The following is a 14,908-nucleotide window of genomic DNA, read 5'->3' as shown; positions in this document are numbered from 1 at the left end:
AAAGCTTTCAGAAATAGAAGTGTAGGCTGCTTTAAATCTTTATGTCTCTTCATGTAATCCTAGACAGATTCTGTGAGATCAGGGCACTGTGGGGGGCAAACCATATCTTCCAGGAGTCCTTGTTCTTCTTCATGCTGTCATTGTTCTACTGCAGAATAAATTTGGGGTTAATCTCACTACTCTATGATGGTATGGCATGATGGATAATTGTCTGCCTGTATTTCTCAGCCTGGAGGACACTATTGATCCTGACCAAATCTCCAACTCCATTTGCAGAAATGCAGCCCCAAACTTGCAAGGGACCTCCACCATGCTTCACTGTTGCCTGCAGACACTCAATATTGTACCGCTCTCCAGCCCTTCAGCAAACAAACTGCCTCCTGCTACATCACATATTTCATCAGTCCAGAGCACCTGCTGCCATTTTTCTGCACCCCAGTTCTGTTTTCGTGCATAGTTGAGTCACTCAGCCTTATTTTCACATTGGAGGTATGTTTTTTTGGCTGCAATTCTTCCATGAAGACCACTTCTGGCCGGACTTCTCTGGACACTGGACAGTAGATGGATGTATCTGAGTCCCACTAGTTTCCACCAGTTGTGTGCTGATCGCACCGCTGGACATCTTCTGATATCAAAGGGAAGTAAGCATGATGTGTCTTTCATCTGCTGCATTAAGTTTCCTTGGCTGATCACTGCATCTACGTTCCTTAACTTTGCATGTTTCTTAGTGCTTCTTCAAAAGAGCTTGAACAGCCCACTAGGGTACATAAATGTGCATGTGCTTAAAATTTTGGATTAATTAATCCATCCACTGAGCTTATGCATACTGCTGTTCCATGGTTACGTTGCGATCCTAGGTTGCAGTGCACCTTAGACATCCATGCTCATATAAGGTACACTAAAGAATGTACATGACACAAGATTGCATACCAACATTTTGCTTAAAAAAAATGAAAAAAAAGAAGAAAACATAATGTTGTGACTGGCTTGCTAAGCAATAGATTTACCAATCTAAACAACACATAAAAAATAATTGTATGCTACCCTTTCATAAAAAAGAAAGCAGCAAATATGTGGGTGTTTATTATTGAAATCTCTGTTCTAAGTATACTCTTTTCCAGCATATGGTTTCTCATTTGCCCAGTAGTGCTTGAACTTCTGCACAAATGATACCTATATGCACAGAATGCTACCCCTCCACCTTTAATCCATGCAGGATTTTCACAATTTAGGGATTTTTACAGTCTCATTGGACACATTTACATTTGTGCAAAAAAAATAAACAAAAAAGAATTGCGCTAGGTGCATATACTATGAAAACTCGATAAATGTTATAAATATTCTACCATGATGGAGGTCCTGCTGCTGAACACTATAACCCCGATATAAGGGCAAAAAACAGTGTGTATAAATGTATAAAGTGCAACGCTGGACAAGATCAATAAGTTATTATCAAAATAAAGTGATACAGTGTAAGTGAAATAGTGGTAAAAAAAAAAAAAAGCTGATTGGATTTCTGTGGATTTTTACTCTGCATTTGAGCTGTATACAGCACTTATTTGATATACTTTTTTAAAATAAACGTATTTGGCAATCTACACTATGGGAATCCCCCTTTTTTCTTTAACACGGTTCACCTGCTGGAGTGATTGAGCTTTCAAGGTATCCTGTTACTTCACTGTCCGGAGCGTTCCCTGCTGTCACTAAGGACATTCCTGGGAAGGAGGAAGGAGAGTCGCGTACCACCAGCCTATGTCCTATTGTGAATTCTCTGGTGATCTACTAAGCCTGTATTGACCCCCTGAGTAAGTGCGGTGGCAGGCTTTCTGGTAAGCCTCCATTCTTCTTACACTTGGTGATGGGCAGCACTACTAAGTTGGAGCATTATACTGGGATCCTTTAACACGCTCTTCGTATATGCAATCAAGTCTGGACTTTTTTTTTGGGACTTTTCACTATTTTTGAACCATTTCACTATTTTTGGTTTGGTATCTTAAGTACATTTATTGTATGTAGTGCTGATTTTTTTTTTTTTTTACCACTTTTTCACTTACACTGTATCACTTTATTTTGATAATAACTTATTGATCTTGTCCAGCGCTGCACTTTATACATTTATACACATTTACATTTGTGCATTACATTTAACGCATGTGTATTAATGTACAGTACATAATGTCACACGTTCATGTGTTTTGCAGTAAGATAGCCCATTCATTTCAATGGACTGCCTAATTCACCAAAATGGACAAGAAAAGCCACATGGACCATTATTCACAAAGTAGTGTGTTACCATGTATTGCAGTGTGCTGCTGCTTTGGAGAAGTGTGTTGGAGTGCCATTTAGAATGAATGTACCAACACACATACCTTGCATTGCAGTAACAAGCAATAATGTGACTTTGGTCTGAATGGTAAACATGAGCACTTGATGTACCTTTTTTCTACACGGTAACCCAAAAACATTTGTTTTTTAATTCAAGGGGATGTACATTCCATTGCAGCCCAACCACACCTATTAGTAAATTCCATGTATGTCGATTATAGCCTGTGCAAGATAGCCCAGGTGCATTGCGGGTGCATAGTCAATTTTGTCAATTTCCTTGTCTGTGCACGATTGATGTGCCAGCTTTTTTTTTTTTTATCCTTTAGTAAATCTGGCTCAATATTTTATTAACTGTACAGCATTACAACATGTATCAAAATAAACAGACAATAACAATTCTACAAAAACTGAAAAATATATTTCTAAGAGAACATACCCTGTTGTGTTCCAGTGAATGAAAAGGTTAACATTGCTTGTTGTCAAGAACAGTCTACATTTTCCTTGTAGGTCTGCTTATTTTGGATGAAACCCCTTAGGCCTGATGATCAGACCAAGAAAAAAATGATTGCAAAATTCCTTTTTTCAGCAGATGTTCTCCTGATCTAATTCCATGGCCCTTTGGTAACCTGAATGTTTATAAATTATACTAACAGTGACTTTTATTATATGCTGAAGTCGTTTAAATAAGAAACTCATATTTATTTATTTTAGTTTTTCTTTTACTAATAAGCCATTCTACATTATATATATCAGTAGAAAGAAAACTACCACTGTTTGGAGGATAAAGCATATGCAGTGCAGGCACTTCAGGTGCCTGGTGCAAAATGACCATCACCAGAAACTTATTTTATTGTATTGGATAACTATAGTACATTTGGTGGTCCTGGACGATCTTGCCATTTTCACGTAACTCCTTTTTTTCTCCTGGTAAGACCAATGGGCCGTACACACGATAGGATTTTCCAACAACAAATGTTCGATGTGAGCTTGTTGTCAGAAATTCCGACCATGTGTATGCTTCGTCGGACATTTGCTGTCGGAATTTCCGACAACTGTTTGAGAGCAGGTTCTCAAATTTTCCGACAACAAGACTTGTTGTCAGAAATTCCGAGCGTGTGTACACAATTCCGACGCACAAAATTCCACGCATGCTCAGAATCAAGCAAAAGAGCAGCACTAGCTATGGAGCTTCATTTTTCTCTGCTCATCGTACGTGTTGTATGTCATCGAGTTCTCGACGTTCAGAATTTCCGACAATATTTGTGTAACCGTGTGTATGAAAGACAAGTTGGAGCCAACATCAGTCGGAAAAAAATCCACGGTTTTGTTGTCAGAATGTCCGATCATGTGTACATGTGGTGTTTTCACCAGCCACAAGAAGCCTCAATGTGTGAATTATCTGAAATACAAAAATACAATTTTGCCATCTGTATACATAATCCTAATGATAACCCGAGGAATATTAACCTGAAAAACACATGGGGTGTATTTATAAAAAAAAAAAATACAGAGCTATTCCTCCTGTGAAAGTGTATTTACATTTGTTCTGTGTGAACAAGGGCAAGTTGAAACATTATTAAGCTATCTTCTCTCCAAATCCAATGTTATTCATTCATTCAGAATAGCTTGAAATATACACTCTATTGTCAAAAGTATTGGGACCCCTGCCTTTACGCACACATGAACTTTAATGGCATCCCAGTCTTAGTCCGTAGGGCTCAATATAGAGTTGACCTACCCTTTGCAGCTATGACATCTTCAACTCTTCTGGGAAGGCTGTCCACAAGGTTTGGGAGTGTGTCTATGGGAATGTTTGATCATTTTTCCAGAAACACATTTTTGAGGTCAGGCACTGATGTTGGACAAGAAGGCCTGGCTCGCAGTCTCCACTCTAATTCATCCCAAAGGTGTTCTATCAGGTTGAGGTCAGGCGAGCCAAGTTCCTCCACCTGAAACTCGCTTATCCACACTATACTGCCACAAGTATTGGGCCGCCCCTCCAAATCATTTGTTGGAGGAGGGACTAAGGTGTGGGGGTTTTTTTCAGGGGTTGGGCTTGGCCCCTTAGTTCCAGTGAAGGGAACTCTTAAGGCGTTAGCATACCAAGACATTTTGGACAATTTCATGCTCCCAACTTTGTGGGAACAGTTTAGGGATGGCCCCTTCCTGTTCCAACATGACTGTGCACCAATGCACAAACAAGGTTCATTAAGACATGGATGGGCAAGTTTATGGTGGAGGAACTTGACTGGCCTGCACAGAGTTCTGACCTCAACCTGATAGAACACCTTTGAGATGAATTAGAGTGTTGGCTGCAAGCCAGACCTTCTCGTCCAACATTAGTGCCTGACCTCACAGATGCGCTTCTGGAACAATGGTCAAACATTCCCATAGACACACTCCTAAACCTTGTGGACAGCCTTCCCAGAAGAATTGAAGCTGTTATAGTTGCAAGGGTGGGCCAACTCAATTTTGAACCCTACGGACTAAGACTGGGATGCCATTAAAGTTCATGTGCATGTAAAGGCAGGCATCCCAATACGTTTGACAATATAGTGTATATTTTTACTATGCTCATCAGCTCCATCTAGTGGCCACAATGCAGTATTTTCTTGATTTGACCTGGACAGAAAAGTGTGAGGAGATTGTATGGGCTGCTATCGACGTGGCTACTCTGATAGAGAGTTGTCTGCAGGCTCTTATCTCTCATATAGAATACAAATAAATATAAAATAGTGAATAAGCTTCAACTCACATTAAGAGTCCTATAAATATTATTGTAACTGATTAAGATAGTCAGGTCTTTAAAAATGATTGCATGCTAAAGACAGTGACTACATATGCCCAGTTACATCATCAGTTCTCAGTTTGATCACAGTTCTTCATACAATGTTCTCTTTTAAGCTTATAATGTTAAACTGCAAAAAAGACCATTTATGGCTTGTCATCTTTCTATGAGAAATGAATTGGTCAGATCAACAACTAACATTTTATGCACCGACATCGACCTAATGAGTGATGGACAACTATAACAGACTTAAGACTTTAAGCCTTTGGTACAAGAGCTTACATCAGGCCCTTCGCAGCAGAGAATGCTATTTAATCCCACCAAACTGTTATAACTTCCCCAAAGACAAAAAAATACAATCCCCATGCAACATTTGTGGATATTATTTATTTTTCCAAACATTTGCTTTGTCATATAATAAACTAACACACAACAATCTCAGAATACTGTGTTATTTTTTTCCACTAAGAGTCGTCTGCTGAAAATCATATGCTTGCTCTGTCTTAGAGACCAAGAAATGTTTTAGTTATTTATTAACTTCTATCTTTTCCTTGTAGCTCGTATGTCTTTAGCAGTTAATACACAGTAAGCTCCACAAATTCATCAGGGTCCTTTTACAACAGCAAAGATTTTTTTGCATCATAGATTTGTCTGATTCTATAAAACACAACCCATGTGTCATTACAAGCTTGACAGGTTTAGCATCAGATGTTGCAAGATCAGGGTCCTCTTTCACAATGGAGGACATGATATATGCTTTCATACAATCAGATGCGGATGTGTCACTGCCACAAAATAATACCAAATGCAACAATGTATAAACCAGTTACTGTGGCTGTTTTAATCAGACACTTCAATATTTAGTGCATATGATTTTATTCCTAAAGTGGACCTTTCGGTAATTTTACATGTATGTATATATGAACAGCTGACAGGTCACAATATACAGCAACAGTATCATTGTGTTAAATGACGTTGCCTAAGACAAGATAATGTCATCAGTCTATTGCAGGCATGAAGCATTTCCTAAGTCTCCTCTATGCAGTGAATAGACTGCTATACTATAACTTTTAGCACGACAAAGGGTAAGAGACTGCAGCAGGGGCTGATCTGACAGCATTTCCTAAGTCTCCTCTATGCAGTGAATAGACTGCTATACTATAACTTTTAGCACGACAAAGGGTAAGAGACTGCAGCAGGGGCTGATCTGACAGCCGTATGGCAACACAGCCAGGCACAGGCATTAGGATTTACATGATCTGAGCCAGCACTTTAGTCCAGGAAGTAGCTGCAGTCACTGCATGATGCCTGGAAAATTCTAGTGTTCTGATTGGGGAAAAAAATGATTTTTCTATTTGTAGCATCCTCTAGCTAGTGTGCTAGATGTATATAGTTAGCTGTTAGTGTAGGTAACTTGGTTTGGCTGAGAGCCAAGCCTGGGTTGAATCTGGATCAGGGTTGAGTGACTCAGGGAAGCTGGATGACTCAGCAAGAAGCCTCTCTGGTGCCTCCCCCTGTTTTTTGGGAACTTGGAGAAACTTACAGATGTAATGAATGGAGGCTATGAGGAGTTGCTTGTCATATTTATGCATCCCAGCCAATCCCCAGCAAATGGGCTGGCAGGGGGGCCAGCAACCTCATGAATAGGCATACCAGCAAGGGCTGTCAGGGGAAGACGGAGATGGAGTGCTAAAGAGGCTGTCGGAGGCTCTTGCAGGGCGTCCCCTAGTCTGGGGGGTGACTTTGGGCCTGGGGCTCAGGTGCTGGAAGGATCCCCCACACCACATGGTGTAACCCCTTTCTGGAGAGAGGGGAGCAAGGAGAGGACAATGGACCCCCTCCTCTCCGTCCTTTTCATTACCACCTTGTTCTTTAATGCCTCCTCTTCTACACTTCTACTGTGTCTGCCCTGGCATGTCATCTACCTTTTCTCTGTTTGCACTTCCCCCTTGTTTTCTAATGCCTCCTCTTCCTGGTCAACTTCAAATTTTGGGAAAAAGAAGCCCACCCCCAGCTCTCATTTCACCCCTATCTGCTGTTAACCATATGCTAGTATTTCTGGTGGTTGCAGGTATACTCTGTGAATGAATGGCTGCTGTGGGGAACTACAAGTCCCAGCAGGAGATGGAGAAGCAAAATGTATGACCTAGTGTATTCAGTATGTTTAAAGCTAGAATAAAGGACAGGAGTGCTACTGCTAGAAGGGTTCTCAGGGTGCTGTAATTTCTTGGGGTCATCCAAGGTGAGAGCTGGTGGTGCATTAGAGCAGCGCTTGGAAGAGAGAAGCAGGCTCTGGGGAACAAAGGATGTACAAAGAAAGGAGCGTCTAAGCTCTGTAGTCCAGCAATTTTATTGTAACACAACAGTTAAAAACACTTACAGGATATAACAGTAAATCAGGCTCATCAATAAGTTAGGTGTGGAAGGTCCATGGGAGCAAGATGGCTGCCACACTTCCGGAACCACCGTGGAATGCCCCACCTGCTATGGTGAATTATGGTGCTCCTCTCCAGTGAATGCCTACTGCCAGAGATGAGCACTGCCAATCCCATCTCATTAGATATTCTTGCTAGCAGTGTGATTGGATAATGGGGGGGGGGAGTCTGTCCTCACATCTCATTCATTAGATGTTTGTGTCCTTGCTTGCAGCATGGTTAAGCACCTTTTTGGATGCCCCAAATCATTTTTATTAACTTCTTCTCCCCCTTCTTTCCTTAGCTATTTTTTTCCTTTGATTTTTTTGCTGTTTGTATGTAAACTTTTTTGTTTGTTGTTGTATGTAAAAATGTGGTTTGTTCTATTTTGTAGTTATGTGTTAACAAACTACACACAATTTTATGTGACTGGTTTACATCATTTCAATACATTTAAAGCCCATCTCTGTGGAAAGGAAAAATGTTCCTTTGCAGCATTTCCACACTCCAAGGGTTAAATATCCATTTAAGTCTAGGGGGAAGCTAAAAACAGTTTTACTTGCCCAGCCATGTGCTTCCCCAACAACCAGCGCTCTTGTCTTCTACCCTAAACTCCAACAGTGGACTGTTCCTGGGCATCCTCACGTCCAATGCAGGGCTATGAGCTCTGCATTGGACTTGATGATGTCAGGGGACCTGTTACCCCCGCAGAATGGGACAGAAGAGAATGCGGAGTCTGGTCTTACAGCCTGGAGGGAGTCAGCAGGAAAGGTGGATCAGGTTTTTGTGGCCCTCTTCAAGGCCTAAATGAGCATTTAACCCTTGCAGTGTGGGTAGAGCCCCGCTACAAGGGAACGTTTTAACTTTTCCCTTTAACTTTCCGCATTAAATGGTTAAAATTGTGGTTTTATTTAAAAAAAGGTATTTCCAATGTTAATACTTTGATCTCTTTAGGAGATGATTAATACCTGCAAGTGTTACACTTTACTTAGCGTACATACATTTATATGCACATGGAAAATATATCTCTACGCTTTAATCTATCTAATGCAAACACATGCAGAATAAATAGGTTGGTTAGGAAAAATCATATGTAATGCAAAGGTAAATAATTTTAAAGATAAAGATAAGACAAAGATATTTTATTGTATTTTCTCAACAGGAAAATGAGGATACAGAGAAAAGTAGAGGACAATTACATTAAGTATCATTACAATCTGTGATAACTGTAAAAGGAGGGTTAATATCTCTAATTAAAAGTAGGGTAAAGAAATGAAAAAAGTGGGTAAAATTAAAGATAATGTTACTGCAGGTAGTAAAAAAAAAATAATAATAATTTTCTCTAGCATAGAGAGCCAAAGGGAAATGACATGTCACACAATCTTTAACCCCTCATTCTCATTTATTAGTGTTTAGTGGAAACCTCCTACAAAATGTCATGGAAAGGTTATATTATACCTGCTCAGAGAGGGATGGGTCATTGTATACAGATTCACAAACAATAGCCTCTCTTGGAAGCATCTCCCCGTGTTTTTATTCCTTTTAAAACTGTGTTTAAATACGACTTTGGACAAAGATTTTGATGCCTGGCTTTAAAGGTTTTTGTTTGTTCATTTTTCACTGCGTCTAGGCCTCATTTACCATAGGATTTGGAGCTATCCCCTTGGAGTGTCTCACAGTTGTTAAGTGACAATCTAAAAGCCGATTTAGGATTAGGCAGCTTAACCAGGTGACCTGAGTGTTTGGCTCTGATTGGTTGCAGAGGGTAACGCTGAATTTGGAACTCCATACAGTGTTAGTGAAGGGTTTTATCATTTCTCAGAAAGACGTGCATCCTGAATAGGAGCTGATGAGAAGCTGGCTAATCAGGGTAGGATTATACAGAGCTCACTCTATACTCCTTTAATTCCATCCTCATGAATGGTGTTCAGATACTGCAAAATGAACTAGCACAGCACAGGAGATGTGCAAACACTCAAACAGACATCTTACTATCTTAATTAGCAAAGGATTTCTACTGCAGTTGCAGAGGCCCGTTAAAATGACCAGGGGAAGTCTTACAGAGCTTTCTGTATTGACATATTGCAGGTCACTAGTACACAGCGTAATGTATAAACATATTCTTCAAAGGAATACCTTACTTTTAACCCTATTTGCATAATCTTACTGTAAGATTTTAGTCATTTGCAAATATCTTTTTTTTTTTTTAACAGGCCAATGATACCTTGACCGTGTTAGAAATGTTCAAATCTGATAATAGGAGGACTATCAAGGCTAAATATTTAACACATGTTTAGCATATTATGGGAATATGACCTATAAAAATTATTTAACCACTTGCTTACCGGGCACTTAAACCCCCCCTCCTGCCCAGACCAATTTTCAGCTTTCAGCGCTGATGCACTTTGAATGACAATTGCGCAGTCATACAATACTGTACCCAAATTAAATTTTTATCATTTTTTTCCCACAAATAGAGCTTTCTTTTGGTGGTATTTAATCACAGCTGGGATTTTTATTTTTTGCTAAACAAACAAAAAAAGATGGAAGATTTTGAAAAAAAAAATCATGTTTCATTGTTTGTTATAAAATTTAGCAAACAGGTAATTTTTCTCCTTCATTGATATACACTGATGAGGCAGCACTGATGGGCATGGATAGGCACACTTAAGGCGGCACTGACGGACACAGTTAAGGTGGCACTGATAGGCACAGTTAAGGCGGCGCTGATAGGCACAGATAAGGCGGCACTGATGGGGACAGAAGGGGCGGCACTGATGGGCACAGATAAGGTGGCACTGATGGCCACTGATGGGCCCTGATGGGTGGCACGGATGGGTGGCACAGATGGGTGACACGGATGGGTGGCACTGATGGGCACTGATAGGTACCACTGATAGGTGGCACTGATGGGTGGCACTGATGGGCACTGATTGGTGGCACTGATTGGGTGGCACTGATGGGTGGCACTGATGGGCACTGGTAGGTGACACTGATGAGCACTGATAGGTGGCACTGATGTGGACCACTGTTGTTGAGGCACCGATTGTGGGCACTGATAGGTGGCACTGTGGGCGCTGATGAGTGGCACTGTGGGCACTGATGGGTGGCACTATGGGCACTGATGGGTGGCACTGTGGGCACTGACGGGTGGCGCTGGTGGGCACTGGTAGGCAGCACTGCTGCCTGTTGCTAGGTGGCACTGGCAGAGGGCACAGGTGGGCACTGATGATCTGGTGGCACTTACCGTGATCGGGACTGATGTCCCTCTCATGGCCGCCGGTGATCATCTTTTTGTTCCTCCTCACGCTGACAGCGCAAGGAGTAAAAATAGCTGATTACTGGCTCTATAGATGTCACATGATCAGCTGTCATTGGCTGACAGCTGATCATGTGGTAAGGGGTCGGGATCAACCCCTCACTCCGATCTGTGATCAGGTGAGTCTCATAGACTCGCTGATCACAGAGCACACCGCGCGCACCCTGCAGGGGCGTAGTCCCGGCAAAGCAGGTCCGCGCTGTAGCCCTCATTTGGCTATAGCGCGGATCTCTAGAGGTTAAAAAAAGTAACTGATAACATAGGTTTCTAAGGATTTCAAAGTGAATGGTGCACAGTTTGAAAAAGTAGTGGTTGCAAACATGTAAAAAATAAATTTAAGAAAAACGGGGCTGCTGTAGGCTCACTTATGCAATAGAAAGTTTTTTTTTCGTTTTTTTGTTTTTACAAACTGAGAATGCTATAATCATTATTGGAATGCTCACAACCAGTCCTCAGATACCATGTTAGTGCTGTACCCTGCAATGTGTCAGACAGCCAGGTATTTGTAAAGCCTTTCCTATAGCCTTTAACCTCCCTGGCGGTACGATTATGTCTGATTTTTGAATGTCAAAGCAGTACAATGTTTTACATGGAAATTTGGCGTTTTATATTGTAGGCCTGTAATTCTTAGGAATAAGACACTTAAATCTGTCCAAACAAGAGTCTAGTAGACATCCCGGGTATGATAAAGTTTGAAACACAAAATCATAAATTATATTATAATAAATAACTATAAATAATTATAAAAAAAAATAATATAATAATAATACATTTTATTCAATAATGTAATCAAATCAAAAACACTGAAATTTGCTCAGTCGCAGAATCGTCGCTGTCGTCACTTTCAGTGTCTGATGATGAATTTCCCCATGAATCACTATCGCTCAATTCAATTCACTATCACTGTTTTCTAGCTGGTCTAAAGCCACTTTTGACATAAAAGGATACTTTTTGGTTGCTATGGACATTCTCAAGTTTCCAGGCAGAAAGAACAGTATATATAATATAAAACTGCATGCAGGGCACTGGACAAAGCACTGGGGACAAAAGGGATGTGAAATGATTTGAGACAGTAATGTAATCTACAGATTACAGTGTATTATGTGTGTTATGTGTTTTGTACTTTATTTAATTTGCCACCGGGGCAGCTCTCGCAGGGAACAGAATCCAGAACAGTAATACATTGGGTGGAGGATCCGGCAGAGGACACCACAGGAGTACATTGCAAGATCCTGGGGACAAGGTACGTAACCTGTACCAGGATACTGCGATGCAATCCCAAGTGTGGCTCAAGTTACCGCTTTTGGTAATGAAAATTACCCCGAGCCACACTCGGGAAAACTGCTTAGAGTAATCTTTTTCAGCCAGGATGCAAAGGTGTATTTGCTTTGTATGAATAAATCATCTCCATCGTTGGGTGTCCTATGTGTATGGATGTTGCCGCATAATGTAAAACTACAGTATACTTTTTTTTTACATTTTAGAATGGGATGCCTCGAGATTGTGCAGAATTTACAATTGTGCAGAATTTGATGGAAAAAAGGTTGAGAAACTCTGGTTTCAAGTTCCAGAGGAGACACAGAAGGCAGTGACCTTCTATTAATAAACAGAGCCTTTTTAACAGCTTCTTGTTCACCTCTGTGGCAGCTCTATTTACCTATCTAAAAACTTTATAAAGTCCAACTTTTACAGGAACAGTCACTGTCTGCATATCATTTCAGCCGCTTATAGCTCCGGATCTACCGATCACTTGTGATTCATGGAGTGATTTCGGCAAAATTGATCTTGGCGCAAAATTGCAGTTTTTATATTTAATCTCACTCATTGAGCTGCTTAGAATATTTTGCTTGAAAAAAATTCTACTCTTTTGGGGTTTTTTGGGGGGGAGGGGAGTATATGGGGCAAAGTCGCATGACAAGCTGTACCCCATGATTTCCACTGAGTACCATTCATATCTGTGCGACTTCAACTTGCACCTACTTCAAAGTAGTCCCTGTACTACTTTGGTCCAACTTTGAGGTTGAGAGAGTTGTGAGTTGAGAGTTGCGAGTTGAGGTCCATAGACCCCAAGTTTATACAGGCATTCCCTGAAATCGCTGTAAAATCACATCAAAATCGTGGCTATGAAATCACGGCAAAATCATGCGACTTTCAAGTCGTGGCAGTATGAAAGGAGCCTAAGTGAGCTTTGTATGTGTGTTTTTTTATATCTGATTATTATTTTTGTACTGTCATTTTCTAAATTTTCTTTACATTTCATTTCAGCCTTCAAAAATCATCAAGTTCTCCTTTCCCACTGAATCCAATGTATTTCACTGAAGTGATAAATGTTGCTGAAATCTCTAAATTTTTACCACAATTTTGTAGAAATGATTACTCTTAATTGGGCTCACTTTGAGAAGTAGTGTTGTAGTGTTCAATGACAGTAGTTGTATGTGTTTCCTATGTAGTTGTTTCATCATTTTTGCTCAATAGGAAATGTTAAAGAGGAGTTCCATCCAAAAGTGGAATTTCCGCTTATCTGATTCCTCCCCACTTCTGATTCCTTCCCCACTTCTGGCAGACGCCGCTGCTAGCAGAGTCCATCAGAAGTTCGGCCCCCCACTTCCGGGCCTTTCAGAAAGTGCAGTGTGCTTCACGCTTGCACAGTAGGGATCCTCTGCTGGGTTCCTTTACCAGCAATGGCCGGTGCTGACACTGCTGGATTCCAGGACAGGTAAGTGTCCTAATATTAAAAGTCAGCACCTACATATGTGTAGCTGCTGACTTTTAATTTTTTTTGGGGGGGGGGGGGTGGAACTCGGCTTTAAGTTTTGTGACAAGCTTACTTTATGCCTACTATCAGTTAAAATGGATAGCAAACTATCTTGTAGTGTAGCTATTTTTTAGTTCAATACATTTTCATTTATTAAGAAAAGGGATAACAAACAAGGATCGTACACGACACAGTAGTCTAACTATTTTCACATATGTTTGCACAGGACTTTTTTCTCAGAGAATAGGTGCAGGAAGGAAGGCGTGCATTTATATTCAGCCCCCTTTACTCTGATATCCCTAACTAAAATCTAGCGGAACCAATTGCAGCATTAAGGGTGCACGGGCGCTACCCCCTCTCTCCTGCCACCCCTCTATCACCAATAGATAGATTCATGCATTGCATGATTCTATCTATGGTCACCGCTGCCACCTCCTATTCAGGCGCCCGGCCCCTTTTCGATCGCAGGGCACCTGAATTACAGCCATAGGTTCTAACAGGTGTCAAAAAAGGTGACCTGTGAGCACCATGATGGCAGCGTTTGATGAGCACAGTTGTAGCGTTTGATGGTACAGTGGCTGCAATTGATGATTTTTTTTCGAACTTTTTCTGTGCCCCCCCAAAAATTTGGAGCACCAGCCGCCACTGACCAATTGCCTTCAGAAGTCACCTAATTAGTAAATAGAGTTCACCTGTGTGTAATTTAATCTCAGTATTAATACAGCAGTTCCGTAAAGCCCTCAGAGGTTTGTTAGAGGTCCTTAGAGAACAAACAGCATCAATAAGTCCAAGGAACACACCAGACAGGCCATGGATAAAGTTGTGGAGAAGTTTAAAGCAGGGTTAGGTTATAAAAGTGGCAAGAAAAAAAACATTGTTGAAGGAAAACCATAAGACGTCTCGTTTGCAGTTTGTGGGAAGCCATGTGGGGGACACAGCAAACATGTGGAAGAAGGTGCTCTGGTCAGATGAGACCAAAATTGAACTTTATGGCCTAAAAGCAAAACACTATATGTGGTGGAAAACTAACCCTGCACATCACCCTGAACACACCATCCTCACTGTGAAACATAGTGGTGGCAGCATCATGTCGTGGGAATGCTTTTCTTCAGCAGGGACAGGGAAACTGGTCAGAGTTGATGGGAAAATGGATGGAGCCAAATACAGGGAAATCTTAGAGGAAAACCTGTTAGAGTCTGCAAAAGACTTGAGACTGGGGCGCAGGTTCACCTTCCAAAGGGACATAGACCATAAATATACAGCCAGAGCTACATCGGAATAGTTTAAATCAAAGCATATTCATGTGT

The sequence above is a fragment of the Aquarana catesbeiana genome, linkage group LG01 (assembly GCF_042186555.1).
Source record: "Aquarana catesbeiana isolate 2022-GZ linkage group LG01, ASM4218655v1, whole genome shotgun sequence".
Lineage (NCBI taxonomy): Eukaryota > Metazoa > Chordata > Amphibia > Anura > Ranidae > Aquarana > Aquarana catesbeiana.
The sequence above is the reverse complement of the archived record's forward strand: the minus strand, read 5'-3'. Positions refer to the sequence as shown.